The 14,491-nt window shown below is 38.1% G+C and overlaps 1 pseudogene; it reads right to left on the reverse strand.

The window, feature by feature from the left end:
- Positions 1-7,959: 7,959 nt before the first annotated feature.
- LOC130680205 (olfactory receptor 2W3-like) lies at positions 7,960-8,703 on the reverse strand (annotated as a pseudogene).
- Positions 8,704-14,491: the final 5,788 nt, after the last annotated feature.

Below are 14,491 nucleotides of genomic sequence, written 5' to 3' on the forward strand. Positions count from 1 at the left end.
CTTACACCTGGGTGGAGTTGAAGCCAATCTTACAACAGGGAACTTACCACATGAAGATGGACACTTCTGTTAGAAGCAGTGTTATTTATGGAAGACTTCATGCTTCATTAATAGAAAATTTTAGGGGAACCTTTTCTACTCATTTTCTATATTGGTAAAACAAAAACAAAAAATCTTTAGTTTTCTTCAAGAAATTATGTATTATTATTATTACACATATTCTATTTTAGAACCCAATGGTGAGTAACTATTAAATAACAATAATGAATTTAAAAGATAAAATAATTCCAATTTTTTCATATATTGCCTTTCCTTAGTAAATATAATGCTGATAATTTCGGTTTCTTTTTCTAAATACTTTGATAGCTCTTGCACAATAAGCTCAGTTGTGAAAACAGTGACCGACAGGTTTCTAATTATGATTTATGTAATGGATTTTAAGGTATGTGGATGTATCTCTTAACTGCCAGTTCTCATTGTTTTGGGATTTTAACTCTATTTAAAAATTTTCTAAGTACAGAGATGCTAAGCTCAGACATTCAGTGATATATTAAATGTTGTGTGGCCATAAACCAATTGGGCACTGGAGCAGATAACTATGTTTAAATTCTAGTTCTTTTACTAGAATATATATGATGGAATATATAAATGACTTCTATATTTGTGAAATATAATTGTTATTCATATCACCCTCTTAATAGATATATGGGGAGGGCTAAGGATTTTATCTCTAAGAACCTAGAACTATGCCTGGCACATAGAAAGTCATCAATGAAAGCCAACATTAGTCTCTACTATACAAGTACACACTAGAAAAATGCCTTTGTCTTAAAGTTAGCCTAGAATCAATAGTGCATCAATCTCACCTCACCTTGTTCCCTAATTTCCCCAGTAAACCATACACAGCCATGTATTTCATTCCCAAATCAGGCTCAGTTTCTGGGTATTATTACATTTATATCCCTCTTCCACATATATAATAATAATTATTTTGGGATTATAATAATCAGGGAAACTAATGAAATAAATGAAGGTTCATCACAAGTGCATAAATAAACCACATTGGTTTATTTATACTAGAAGTTGCAAAAGATCCAGAAACTTGGCATATAGGGTAGGTCTGGTATTCATGATTTGGAGTCACATGCAGAGTTCATTTTTTAAGTTTCTACTTTTATTAATCTCAAATTTATATATATATGGTGATGTCAACAGTTCAGAGATATCTGTCACCATACACCAAATCACACATACTTCTCTCTATATTTGCTAATTATCAGGGAAATGCAAATAAAAACCACAATGAGATATCATCTCACACCAGTTAGGATAGCCAACATCCAAAAAAAATAAACAAGAAATGTTGGCTAGGATGTGGAGAAATGGGAACCCTCCTACACTATTTGTAGGAATGTAAATTAGTACAACCACTCTGGAAACAAATATGGAAGCCCTCCAAAAGCTAAAAGGAGAAATACTATTTGACCCAGGAATTCCACTCCTAGGAATTAACCCAAAAAAACAAAATCCCTGATTCAAACAGATGTATGCATCACTATACTTATTGCCACAGTGTTTCCAATAGACAAGATATGGAAGCAACCTGTATCTATCAATAGATGAATGGATAAAGAAGATGTGGTCCATATACACAATGGAATATTATTCAGCTATAAACAGTAAAGAAATCCCACCATTTGCAACAACATAGATGGATCTCGAGGGTATTATGCACAGTGGAATAAGCCAGGCAGAGAAAGACAAATACCATACAATTTCACTTATTTGTGGAATATAAAACAAAGCAAAACAGAAGGAGCAAAACAGCAACAGCAGACTCATAGACACTGAGAAGTGACCAGTGGTTACCAAGGGTGAGGGGAGTGGGTGGGGGTGGGGTAAGGGGGTAAGGGGGTAAAGGGGCACAATAATTCATGATCATAATATAAATTGATCATGGGACTGTTGAACCACTGTGATGTACATTTGAAACCAACATAAGATTGTATATTAATGACACTTTAATAAAAATATAATGTATATAACTGTTGAGGAATAACTATGTTGTATACTTGAAACAAATGTAATATTGCATATCAGCTAACTTCAATTAAAATATATTATAAAAAGAAATATAACACTTTGTCTAACTACAGGTCACAGAAAAAAAATAAACTCATTAGTAATCAAGAGAGTGCAGTGCTATCATAAGTACAGACATGAAGATCAATGGAATGCAGTTGAGAACCCACACATTTATATCCAGATGATCTTCAATAGGGTCATTGTAGGCCTTTTCAAGAAATTGTGCTGCGACAACTAGATATCCACAAGCAAAATAATGATGTATCTTATTTATATATAACAAAAATTAATTTGATTCATCATGGACCTAAAAGTAAGAGCTAAAATTATAAAATTATAAAAATCATAGGAATATATCTTCATGACACCAGTTTAGGCAAAAACCTTCTTAAGTACCACATGTAAAGCACAAAAAAAACCCACATTTTCAAAAATAGACAGCTATAATTCACCAAATTGAAAAATAATTTTGTGCTGCAAATGATACCAGCAAGCAAATCACATCCCACAGAATGCAGAAAATATATTGCTAATTATACATCTTATAAGGATCTTGTATCCAGAATGTATAAAGAACACTTACAAAAAATGATAAAAAGATAATCAAATGAAAACACTGGTAAATCATATGCATAGACATTTCTCCAAAGGGTGACAGAAATGGCAGGTAAGTACATTAAGATACTGTACATCACTAGTCATTAAGGGGTGCAAATCAAAAACACAATGAGAAATCCCATTATGCACACTAGGACACTGAATTATTTTTTGAAAGGAGGAAGAAGAAAAATCAGACAAGTGTGGAGGAGGAAATGGGGAATGATTGCTGCTGAGTCTGGTTTAGTCAAGGTTATGAAAATGTTCTGAAATGGGACTCTGGTGACAGTGCACACACCTGCAAATACACTAATAACCAATTAATCATATCCTTATGGTGGTGAATTGAATGTTACAGGAAGTATATTTAAATAAAATTCAAATAAAAAGGAATCATAATTATACTGGATATTTACTTTATACCAACTAACTTGACACCTAAAAAAAGCATTAGACAGATAGTCTAACTCCAGCCAGTCACTCTGCTCTGTGATTTCTGCCTGCCATTTGTCCTCTCTTGAGCCCAGAGGAGGTCCAGCCTGAAGGTGGGGGATTGTGGGTGACCCTCCCCAATGTCATAAGCCAGAGGAGCGATCCATGAGAAAGAGAAAAGAGGGGAATCGCCCCTGAGCTTGGTCCTTTCCTATTTCACTCCAAAGGGCCACATTTGTCCTGAAGAATTGGTTTTGTGGATGTGACAAGGGAAGGATGGTTCCCTACAGGAAGCCTGGGAGACGGTGTGGACAGCATCTGCAGCAACGGGGATCTTCATGCCCTGAAGGACTTCAAATCCCTCTGGATCATTCCTGTGTAAATTGTATGTTCCAGAGACAGAAATTACAGGGGGAAATCAGCCATACTTCTGGGTTATGGTTTAACTGTATGTTTTTTATCTTCTGTTTGTAACAGATAATGAGGAAACCTGAGTTTTGTGATTTTGTTTTATTTCCTTTTGTTCTGATGGGAAATGTCTTTATAACTTCCTTGTAGCCAAAAGTATGAACACAACACTTTCTATAAACTACGATAAATCATCGAGTCCTCTCTTTTCCAAGCACTTTTATGGTCATGGCCAGGCGGGGCTAACCATGCCCGTGTTAGAAGTTATGGAACAGCATTACCTCATCACTATACTTTCTCACTATGGGTCCAACAGAATAGGATTCAAATGAGGGTTCAAATGGCACCTGAAGCTCTTCCACAGAACAGGCTATGGGAAATGACATTGCAGTCTATTTTTATAGACTCTGTGTAGAATATGAATTGCTGACTTTAATGTCTCCTGGATTTGAAAGGGGAGTGTCAGAACATCAGCACTGATACCTTTGCACCAAAAGCTTACCAGACTCATTTTTATCTGGCCATCTATCCTGTTATGTAGTACATTTTATTATGCAAATACATTCCTAATTCTTTTAGACAGTCTGTGAAAATGAAAGAGATGAAGTATTTTGATAAGATGATGTATCAATCAACCTAGTAATTTTACAAAAAGGAAATAATCAAACAAATCATCTCTTAAATAAAATTGACCAGAGAAATAACTCAAAAATCTTCAATCTGTTAGTCCTTTGCTTTGAAGCAAATAAGGTGACTTTGCCTTCTTTCTTCTCCTGGTACAAGACAGTCTTCACTAGGAGTACTGGAACCCACAGACCTATACGAATTTCCTGATGGAGACAGCGAGCAGGAGTAGACAGTGTAATGAGTCCCAGGGCTGGGAGCTCTGCTCAGGGGACTGCAAATCCACACTTCTAAACTTGATCAGCACATTCTGTCACTAAAGGCAGAATCTTAATTCACTCTCTCCATACAGTCTCACACATGGCCTTCTGTCCATATATCTGCAGGTTGGACTACCTACAATGAGAAACAGATGCTATATTTATTTAATTCAATCAAATAATAAAAATCTTCCTGACATGTTTCTAGCAATGTCATTCAATCGTCTCCTTAGTAGACATGATAACAGAGAATTATAGCATAGCTGAGGAAAAGCTCATCCTTACCTGTTTCCACTGATAGAAGGTAGCAGTATGTATACCATATATTAAGATTATGTTAGAGAGAAAGCAAAATACTAGTATGGAAAGGAAATCAACAGAATATGCAAAAATGGAGAATTGAATGTTTCAAAATATAGGATTCAAAAATGTAAAATAACAGAAAGAAAAATGAACCATCATGTGCAATATAGATGGGGAACATATTTTCTGTTCTTTTTAGACATAAACAAGAGATTTTGACACCAGTTTATCACAAACTTAATTTTCCCTAAAGTCATGCCTTGCATGTAAGAAATATAGAAAACACATACATTGCATAATTTTTGTGTGCTTAAAAAAGATGAAATAAAGCCACAATCATCTTGTACTTGAGCCTTGTGACATCTGTGTCCAGGTGCAGACGGCTCATCTGCTCCAGTCTCGCTTCACTGCCCTCTGCTCTGGATGCAAGAACGGCATCTGCGAGCTCCAATTCCTGGCTTGGCCTGTTGTGTTCAATCTCCAGTTTCATGTGACACATCTTCCTTCACCGTTTACCTTTTATTTTCAGGGGAGCACATCCTCCTTTAACAAATTTTCAAGATACTAAATATCTTTATTTTAGTCTTCTACATGGGTGACATTTTGGCTACCTGTAATATTCTCCTTGGAAAATTTCTCAATTGTCTCTCAGTTTGTTACTGAGGAGTTGTAGTCCATTTTGAGTTCTAACATATTTTTCCTCTTAGGGAAGTTGGTGAGTCAGTTATCTTGAACATACCAAAGAATACAGCATTTCCTTCTGCTGGCTCAGGAAGCCATTTATTGTGACCATATGTGACTTCTAGCTCTGGGAAATATTCCTGATTTATTGCATTGATAATGTCTTACCTCCATTTCCTCTGTTTCCCAGTTACAGAACTGCAATTATTCAGTTGGATCTCCTTTACTAACTTTCAATTTTTTCTTTTATTTCATATTTTCATGTTGTATTTTTATATTACCTTCTTGCATATTTCCTTATTTTGATCATTTAACCCTTCTATTGATTTTTTTTAATGGATCAACATATTTGTAAATAGAAAGGGTATACCTTCATTTTATGAGTGGATATTTGTTTTGGTTCATTTTACATCTTCTTTCATATTTCCTTAAATTAATTTATCTAAGGTCAGTTCTTCCTGCCCTGTGTATGTTTCTTCCAAGTTCCCTTTTATGTTTATTTTTGTCTATATTTTCATGTAAAAGAAACTCCTCACATATCTGATTATCTCTCTCTGTTCATATATACGAATGAGCCACTCAAATGAAGTTCCAAAGAGAGGTGAGAGTTTTAAAATATAGGCAATCTGAGTATCAAATGGGGACATCTCTTTACAGTGAAAAATCTAAAAAGCTGGGTCTGTAGAGTATATTATGCTAAGTGAAATAATCTGGTGGAGAAAGACAAATGCATATGATTTCACTTACATATGGAGTCTAAAAACAAAATGAACAAAACAGCAGGAGACTCAGACACTGAGAAGTGACTGGTGGTTACCACGGGGGAGTGGTTGGGGTGGGTGGGTGAAAGAGGTAAAGGGGAAAAAGAGGAAAAAAATCTCGATCATAGTACAAATTAGTCATAGGGATGAAAGTACAGCATAGAGAGTGTAATAAATAGTTCTGTCACATCTTTCTATGTAGACATAGTAATTACACTAATTGGGGCAAGGATTTAATGTATGTAACTGTTGAATCTCTCTGTTGCATACTTGAAACCAATATAATATTGTATATCAACTATGCTTCAATAAAAATATATCTAAAATAAAATACTAAGTCTGCGTCTTTACTCTCTTCAACTGCCCAACTTCTATGGAGAGGACATTCCAGTCTCTCCCGTAGGGATTATCAGCACAGCCGCCAGTATCATCAAACAGGCGGGAGTGAACTGGCTCCTCAGCTCAGGATGGGGACGGTCCTGTTAACTTCCCTGATCAGGTTGGTCTTCTGTCTGCAGCGTGACTGTAAACCTCTGGTTCAAAGCCGCTGAAGTGAAGCTTTGTGTTTCCACAGATACATGTAAATCTGAATCTGTTCATGAATGCTCCAAAACTGAAACAATGAAAATGAAAGCAATTACAATTTTGTATCAGAATATAAATAAACATCTTTAAGTAACAAAGTCACCTCTGGGGACCCTACGGGAACTGAAGGTCAGTGATAGGGACCCAGAAAGCAGAAGATGTGGGTTGCAGACTTTCTGATTCCATGTGGTAGTCAGAATTATGCGCCAGCTCCCAATGACCTTGTCCAAGCATATAATCTTGCTTTAAGTGAGATTATGACTAGCTGTCACCCCCATGATTAGATTAGGTTGACTAGGTAGATTAGGTAATTAAGGTTGAGTTAATTCAACCTGACGAGTCATATACAGGTGTCTTTGAAATATATGTACATATTTATAGTGTGTGTATGTGTATCCACCCAATTTTTAGGCCTGTATGATAAAAAAAAACTTTTATACTTAAAACCGTAGTTGTCTAGGATATACCCAACCTGAATGATATGTTTTAACAAACTCAATACCAGGGGGAGCAGGAGCTTCTGGGAGGCTGAGACCCCTGATGCTTGTGTAGGACAGGCACCCTCCATTGGTCCCAATGAGATGAGAAAGGATGGGTGGAAGATGCTTCCCCAGCCCTCACTCAGCCCAACTGGTCAGGCACTCCTGGGAGCCAGCCCAAATGCTCCATCCTCCTTGCTGGTCTCTCAGCCCTGAGGAGCTTCTCAGCACACCCGCCCACCTGCTCACACAGCAGCCTCAGACTTTGCCACAAGGGAGGCGAAAGGAAGCCCAGCTTTCCTGACCCCTCTCAGCCCTGCTGGGGAGGTACTTGAGGGAGCCAGTTCCAAACACACCTTCCTCCTTGCTGGCAGCCCAGCCCCATGTGATGTGCTCCCCTTGCACCCCCACCACCAGTCAGCCCAGCAGCACCACATCCCTGCGGGACAAGCAGACGGCAGTCCCTACTGCAACAATCCGAGCAAGAGCACAGTTGCACAGCCCACCAATGGCTTGACTGACACAGACCAACCACTGCTGGCAGGCAGGCAGAGAGGCAGCTCTGCCCACTGCTCACCAACAGCACCTGGGGCTCCACCCCAGTGGTCCCTGTTGGAGCTGAGCTGATGGTCAGGCTGGAGATGCCTGTCTCTCCCATTCATTCTTGCTCAATCCTTTCTGGCCTGTTACGCAGCAGCAGCCTCCTCAATGCCCCCTTCACCTCTTTGTTTCAGAGGGTGTAGATCAGGGGCTCAGGAGCGAGGTGACTATGTTGTAGAAGAGGGTAAGGAACTTGCCCTGGTCCTGGTAGGAGCTCTTTCCTGGCTGCATGTACATGTAAATGACGTTCCCATAGGAAAGAGAGACCACGGTGAGATGGGAGCCACAGGTGTTGAAGGCTTTGCACCTCCCTGAGGAAGACTGAATTCCTCACACAGCCCTCACGGTGTGGCCATGGGAGCCCGGGATGAACATCACGGGGCGCAGCACAGTGCCTGCTGCCAGGACAGCGACGGCGCCCTCGACGGCAGCTGCATTGGCACAGGCCACCCAGATCGAGGCAGGCATCTCACAGAGAAGTGGTCCACACCGCGGCAGCTGCAGCAGGGTGAGCCAGGGTGACTAGGGACATGGCCAGGGGGCTGGCCATCCTGCAGCCGCAGGCCACGGACACCAAGCCCAGGCTGAGGCGCAAATTCATGATCACCGTGTAGTGCGGGGGCTTGCAGACTGCAGCGGAGTGGGCGTGGGCCATGACGGCCAGGAGCAGGCACTCCTCGCCTCCCAGGCCAGGGAGAGGAAGAGCTGAAGGGCACAGCCCAGGGAGCTGATGGTCTTGTCGCGTGCACTCAGGTTGTAGAGCAGCTGGGGGTTGGAGCTGCTGGTGAAACTGAGGCCCAGGAAGGACAGGTGGCTGAGGAAGAAGTACATGGGGGTGTGGAGGTGGGGGTCCAGCCGGGACACCAGGACAGTGGTGGTGTTGCCCATGAGAGTCAGGAGTTACACAATCAAGATGACCACGAAGAGGATCCTCTCCAGATGGGTGTGGCCACAAAACCCCAAAAGGATGAAGCTCCCCTGGGCACTCATTGGCGCCGTCCATCTCTACCACACCTGAGGAGGAATATCAATTCTATTAATGGCAGCAGACAATCTAATGGAGCACTTGATTCGAGCCAGGCATCCTTCTCCGCTTTTTACACTTACTTACTCATTAACTCCGACTGCAGTGATATGGAGCTGGCACTCTGATTGTCAACAGAAAAGGAAACTGAGGCAGATGTGCTGTAAGCAAATGATCAGGCTTTGGAAAGGGGAACAGTTGATTCTGAGCCTGGACAATGGAGTGCAGGGTCTCATCCTTCCCTGCCGGTACTTCCTCTGACTCCAGGCACAGGAGAGGTAAATCGGGATGTGGCCCAACGATCGACTCTTCTTGAGAATCAACGTTCCTAAAGTCCTGCTAAAACCTCCAAGAACCAACCAAGTTAAGTTCCAGAATAACTTATTACTAGTATTTAGGAAATATCCATTATATGCAGAATGCTTAATGTACTCTTTATCCCAAAGACACATCTTGTTCATTTGATCATCCTTCTTGGGTGATTTTAAAGTACCTGAGTAGAAAATGCATGAGGCAATAGAATATTGCTAAAGGAGCATACACATACAATTAATCTCTCTCCCTCAATTGGGTCTGAGTATTGAAGGAATTGAGCATTTTTTTTTCATCCAGAATACTATATACTGCTTGAGGAAAAGAAATCATGAGATTTTGGAACAGAAAATAGAGCTTTAATGCAATTAATTCACATATATGTGCAGAAACCTCTTTCAAACTGCAATTCCAAGAAGGCATAAGATTAAAGCAGAGTATATTTGAGGATATAAACCACACATCTTATACAGCAGGAATAGATTTAGACAAATAAGGAGGAATAGATTTAAAACATCTTGGGCTACAGCATCAATGCCCCTTGTTACAATCTTTTAACCAATAAGATAGAATTAGAAATCTTCAAAAGCTTATTTACCTTTCCAGAGTTTTCTCATCTAAAATGGTAATAATCAAACTATGTTATTTATTTTAGAGGTATGTTTTGAGATTTTTTAAATGAAAGAAAGTTGGTAAATAGAGTGTATATGAAAGTTACATAAGGTTTACATGTCATACAAACAGGGAAATGGAATACAAGAGAAGATAAGAGACTCCTGAGACTAGGCAGGAAAATTCTGAAGAAAAAATAAGTCAAAAATATAACAATTAAAACATGGTCATTGACAAGGCACTTGGGGTGGGGAAGTGTGGACCCAAATTCATTCCTTTCACCAAAACAAATAAGAAATAAAATATTTGAACATTAAAAAAATAAAACTAAAAGAAAGCATAGGGTTGTTCTCTCTTTTATTCCCTAATCACCTTGAATTTAGGTAGATGTCACTGGGCAAGGTGCAATTCTCAAAAACTTTGAAGCCAAATACAAATACATGCTGATTGTGTATTAAAGAAAATACATAAGAAATATTACTAACAAAGTCAAAAGAATAATGATAATACTAGAGAATTTCAACATGACAATTGAAAGATGATCCTGTTTAATAATTTTTTTCAAGAAATTAACATGAAAATACTAACAAAATGTTTAAAAAAACCAAAAATAGATAATAAGTTCATAGGAAAACAAATGATATACCAAAGTGTGATTTTCAAATGGAACGTTTCTTATGGATGATTAGCAATATAAAATTAAAATATAAATATAAAGATATTCGGAAAAAGAGATCTTTCCTTTTTTAGATACTAAATATTTTTAAATGTCATATAAACTGGGCCAGAGAAAATATAAGGAAATGATCCCATTCGTTCTTAATAGGAATTTAAATTGGACTCTTGGGAGAGATCTATGAAAAGATAATTTTAAAATATGCACATATCTTGACATTGTATATTTTATTTTAACAAAAGAAATATCTGTCCTCTATAAAATTTAAAACATTTCATTTTTGACCCATTTATTCTGCACCTAGCAATCCATCCCACATTCATTAACCTGCAGTAGAAAAATATACATCTTCAAGAATTTTCATTATTGCATTGAATAAATGGATAACAATCAGAAAAATATATATATATCTGAAGTTATTGAAATGATTTAATAAATAATGACAACTCTATAAACTACAAACAACTGCTATATGGAAATAAATATATGTATATGACTTCACCTGCATTTTTTCCCAAAGATCACATTAATTTCAAATAAGTGTAAAGTAAAACATAATGTAGTTAGAACAGATGTAGTGTGATCCCAATTTTTCAGTCATAAACTTATTGTTTATGTTTATATTACAATAGAAAAAATATCTGGGAATATACATTGAATTATTAAAGACTCACTTCTAAAGTGTGAGATGGGGACTTTCATTTTTGCATTATTTCTTCCTTATTAAATAGTAATCAATAATCACAAATTACACAAAATTTGTAAAGAGTACATATATATGTATGTACATAGAATAATATTTAGGAAATTTCCCTAAGAATTATTTTTCTGAATCTGTTACTATATCACTTCAATATTATCATTCCTCCTTCACAGGTATCACTCCCCCACCCCCCCCAGTAAATTCTTTTTGTTTTAAATTAACAAACTAAAAAAGGATTAAAAGTAGGAAGAAACGCAGGAAGTTAAGAAGGAAGAGACTGAGGGAAACAAATTTTCAGTCACTATAATAACATGTTTCACAACAAATTGCTGCACAATTTCCTGGTCCTAAAATTGTGAATTTTATGAAATAAAAGTGAGAACAAGGAGCTGAAAATAAGCCAAAAACAGTGAAAGGGCATGAGTTTGGTTTTCTTTTTCTTTCATTTTTTATTGAAGTATAGTAGACATAAAGTTATATTCATTTCAGGTGTATGACATGGTGATTTGACACTTTTAGATTACTAAATGCTCACCACAGTAAGTGCAGTTACCTTCTGTCACCACACACAGTCATTAAGATATTACTGACAATATTCCCTATACTGTGCTTTTCACCCTTGTGACTGGTTTAGTTTATAACTGGAAGTTTGTCCCACTTACTCTCCTCTTGCTCCTTCACCTGTTCCCCATCCCACTCCCTCTGGCACCCAAAAGTTTGCTCTTGGTATTTATGGGTCAGTCAAGATGCACTTTGTTCATTTATTCTGTTTTGTTAGATTTCACACATAAGTGAAATGATATGGTATATGTTTTTCTCTATCTGACTTCAGTTAGCATAATACCCTCTAAGTCCATCCATGTTGTCAGAAATGTCATGATTTTATTCTTTTTCACAGCTGAGTAATATTCAATCATATATGTGCACCCTAACTTTGTATGCATTCCTCTATTGGGGGGCATTCTGGTTTCTTCCATATGAGTTTAATTTTCAAGAAAACTGGAATTAATCTACTTCTGAATAATTTTCAAAACTTGAACATGGAGGTAAGTATAATTTCTTCACAGGGAGATTTTAGACAATTTAAGATAATGTTAGTGCTAATCCCCCACCTCTTGTCACGTTCTAACCAAGGTGCTGCCTCTCTCCTCCTCTTTGGTACAAGTCAAGAGAACTTGCACCACCACCGGGGCTTGGAGATGGGGCACCCACAAGTCCTGCAGCTGGAGCACCTCCTCCCACGGAAGAAAGGGTTTCACACGGGACACAAAGTACCATCACTTTCTGAATGGTTCTGGAAAGGGACAGATCTTTTCTCCCCTTAAATTTAACCTTTGGAAGGTATAATCAATTTCCTTTTCTCTGTGTAGAAGTCCTTCTCAGGATACTGGTCCAGTATTAACGGTCTGCCCAGATCTCACCTCTCCTTCCACAGTTTACACATTTATAAGTACCTTGTACTGCCACCGTATCTTAATGTTTAATCTATCTGTGCACCTGTTCTTGCACATAGCAAATGTATGTCATGTAAATCTGTCACCACTCTCCTAGTGAGGGGAGTGATTGGGCAATATCTATTTTAAAATATTTTATACATGGACACAGCATAGGAGCTCAAAGAATGAACAATTATTTGCTTAATGTGACAATTTGAGTCTTCTCTACATTGAGGAAGCATTTCCACGTTATTGCTCAAAGCAGGGAAAACTGAAACACAGAATTAGTCACTATACTGGAGAGGCCAGAGCTTTCCTGGGCCATGAAAGGAGACTCATGAAAAGGTCAGGAAATTAATGGCAGATGATGGAAAATGGGGCTGATGTTTTTAGAGCAGGGACAGACTTAAATCTTCCCAGTTGAGAGCTGGCATTTCCCCATCTGTTTCCACGAGCCTAAGAATATGCTTTTCAATGCTATTTTTTTCAGAATGAAACTCACCTCACTCATTTTCTCACATTTGCCTGACAAATCGTCATTCATTCATTCATTCATTCCTTCATTTATTATTTTGGTATTATTAATGTACAATTACATGAGCAACATTATGGTTACTAGACTCCCTTTATTATTAAGTCCCCACCACATACCCCATTACAGTAACTGTTCATCAGCATAGTAAGATGCTATAGAATCATTAGTTGTCTTCTCTGGGTTATACTTCCTTCCACTTCCCACCCCCCACCACACACAGGTACATTATTTGTGCTGATCATAAAACCCCTCTTTCCCCCTTATCCTTCCCTTCCCACCCATCCTCCCCAGTCCCTTTCCCTTTGGAAACTGTTAGTCCATTCTTGGGTTCTGTGAGTCTGCTGCTGTTTTGTTACTTCAGTTTCTTCTTTGTTCTTATACTCCACAGATGAGTGAAATCATTTGGCACTTGTCTTTTTCCGCCTGGCTTATTTCACTGAACATAATACCATCTAGCTCCATCCATGTTGTTGCAAATGGTAGGATTTGTTTTCTTCTTATGGCTGAATAATATTCCATTGTGTATATGTACCACATCTTCTTTATCCATTCATCTACTGATGGACACTTAGGTTGCTTCCATATCTTGCCTATTGTAAATAGTGCTGCAATAAATATAGGGGTACATATGTCTTTTTCAAACTGGGCTCCTGCATTCTTAGGGCAAATTCCTAGGAGTGGAATTCCTGGGTCAAGTGGTATTTCTAACTTTGAGTTTTTTGAGGTATCTCCATACTGCTTTCCACAATGGTTGAACTAATTTACATTCCCACCAGCACTGTAGGAGGGTACCCCTTTCTCCACATCCTCGTCAACATTTGTTGTTGTTTGTCTTTTGGATGGTGGCCGTCCTAACTGGTGTGAGGTGATATCTCATTGTGGTTTTAATTTGCATTTCTCTGATGATTAGAGATGTGTAGCATCTTTGCATGCACCTGTTGGCCATCTGAATTTCTTTTTTGGAGAAGTGTCTTATCAGATCCTATGCACATTTTTTAATTGGCTTATTTGCTTTTAGTTTGTTAAGGTGCATGAGCTCTTTATATAATTTGGCTGCCAACCCCTTATCGGATATGTCATTTATGAATATATTCTCCCATACTGTAGGATGTCTTTTTGTTCTACTGGTAGTGTAATTTGCTGTACAGAAGCTTTTTAGTTTAATATAGTCCCACTTTTTCATTTTTGGTCTTGTATCCCTTGCCTGGGGAGATATGTTCATGAAGAAGTTGCTCATGTTTATGTCCAAGAGATTTTTGCCTATGTTTTTTTTTCTAAGACTTTTATGGTTTCATGACTTACATTCAGGTCTTTGATCCATTTTGAGTTAACTTATGTGTGTGGGGTTAGACAATAATCCAGTTTCATTCTCTTACAT

This window comes from Manis pentadactyla, chromosome 13 (genome assembly GCF_030020395.1).
Source record: "Manis pentadactyla isolate mManPen7 chromosome 13, mManPen7.hap1, whole genome shotgun sequence".
NCBI lineage: Eukaryota > Metazoa > Chordata > Mammalia > Pholidota > Manidae > Manis > Manis pentadactyla.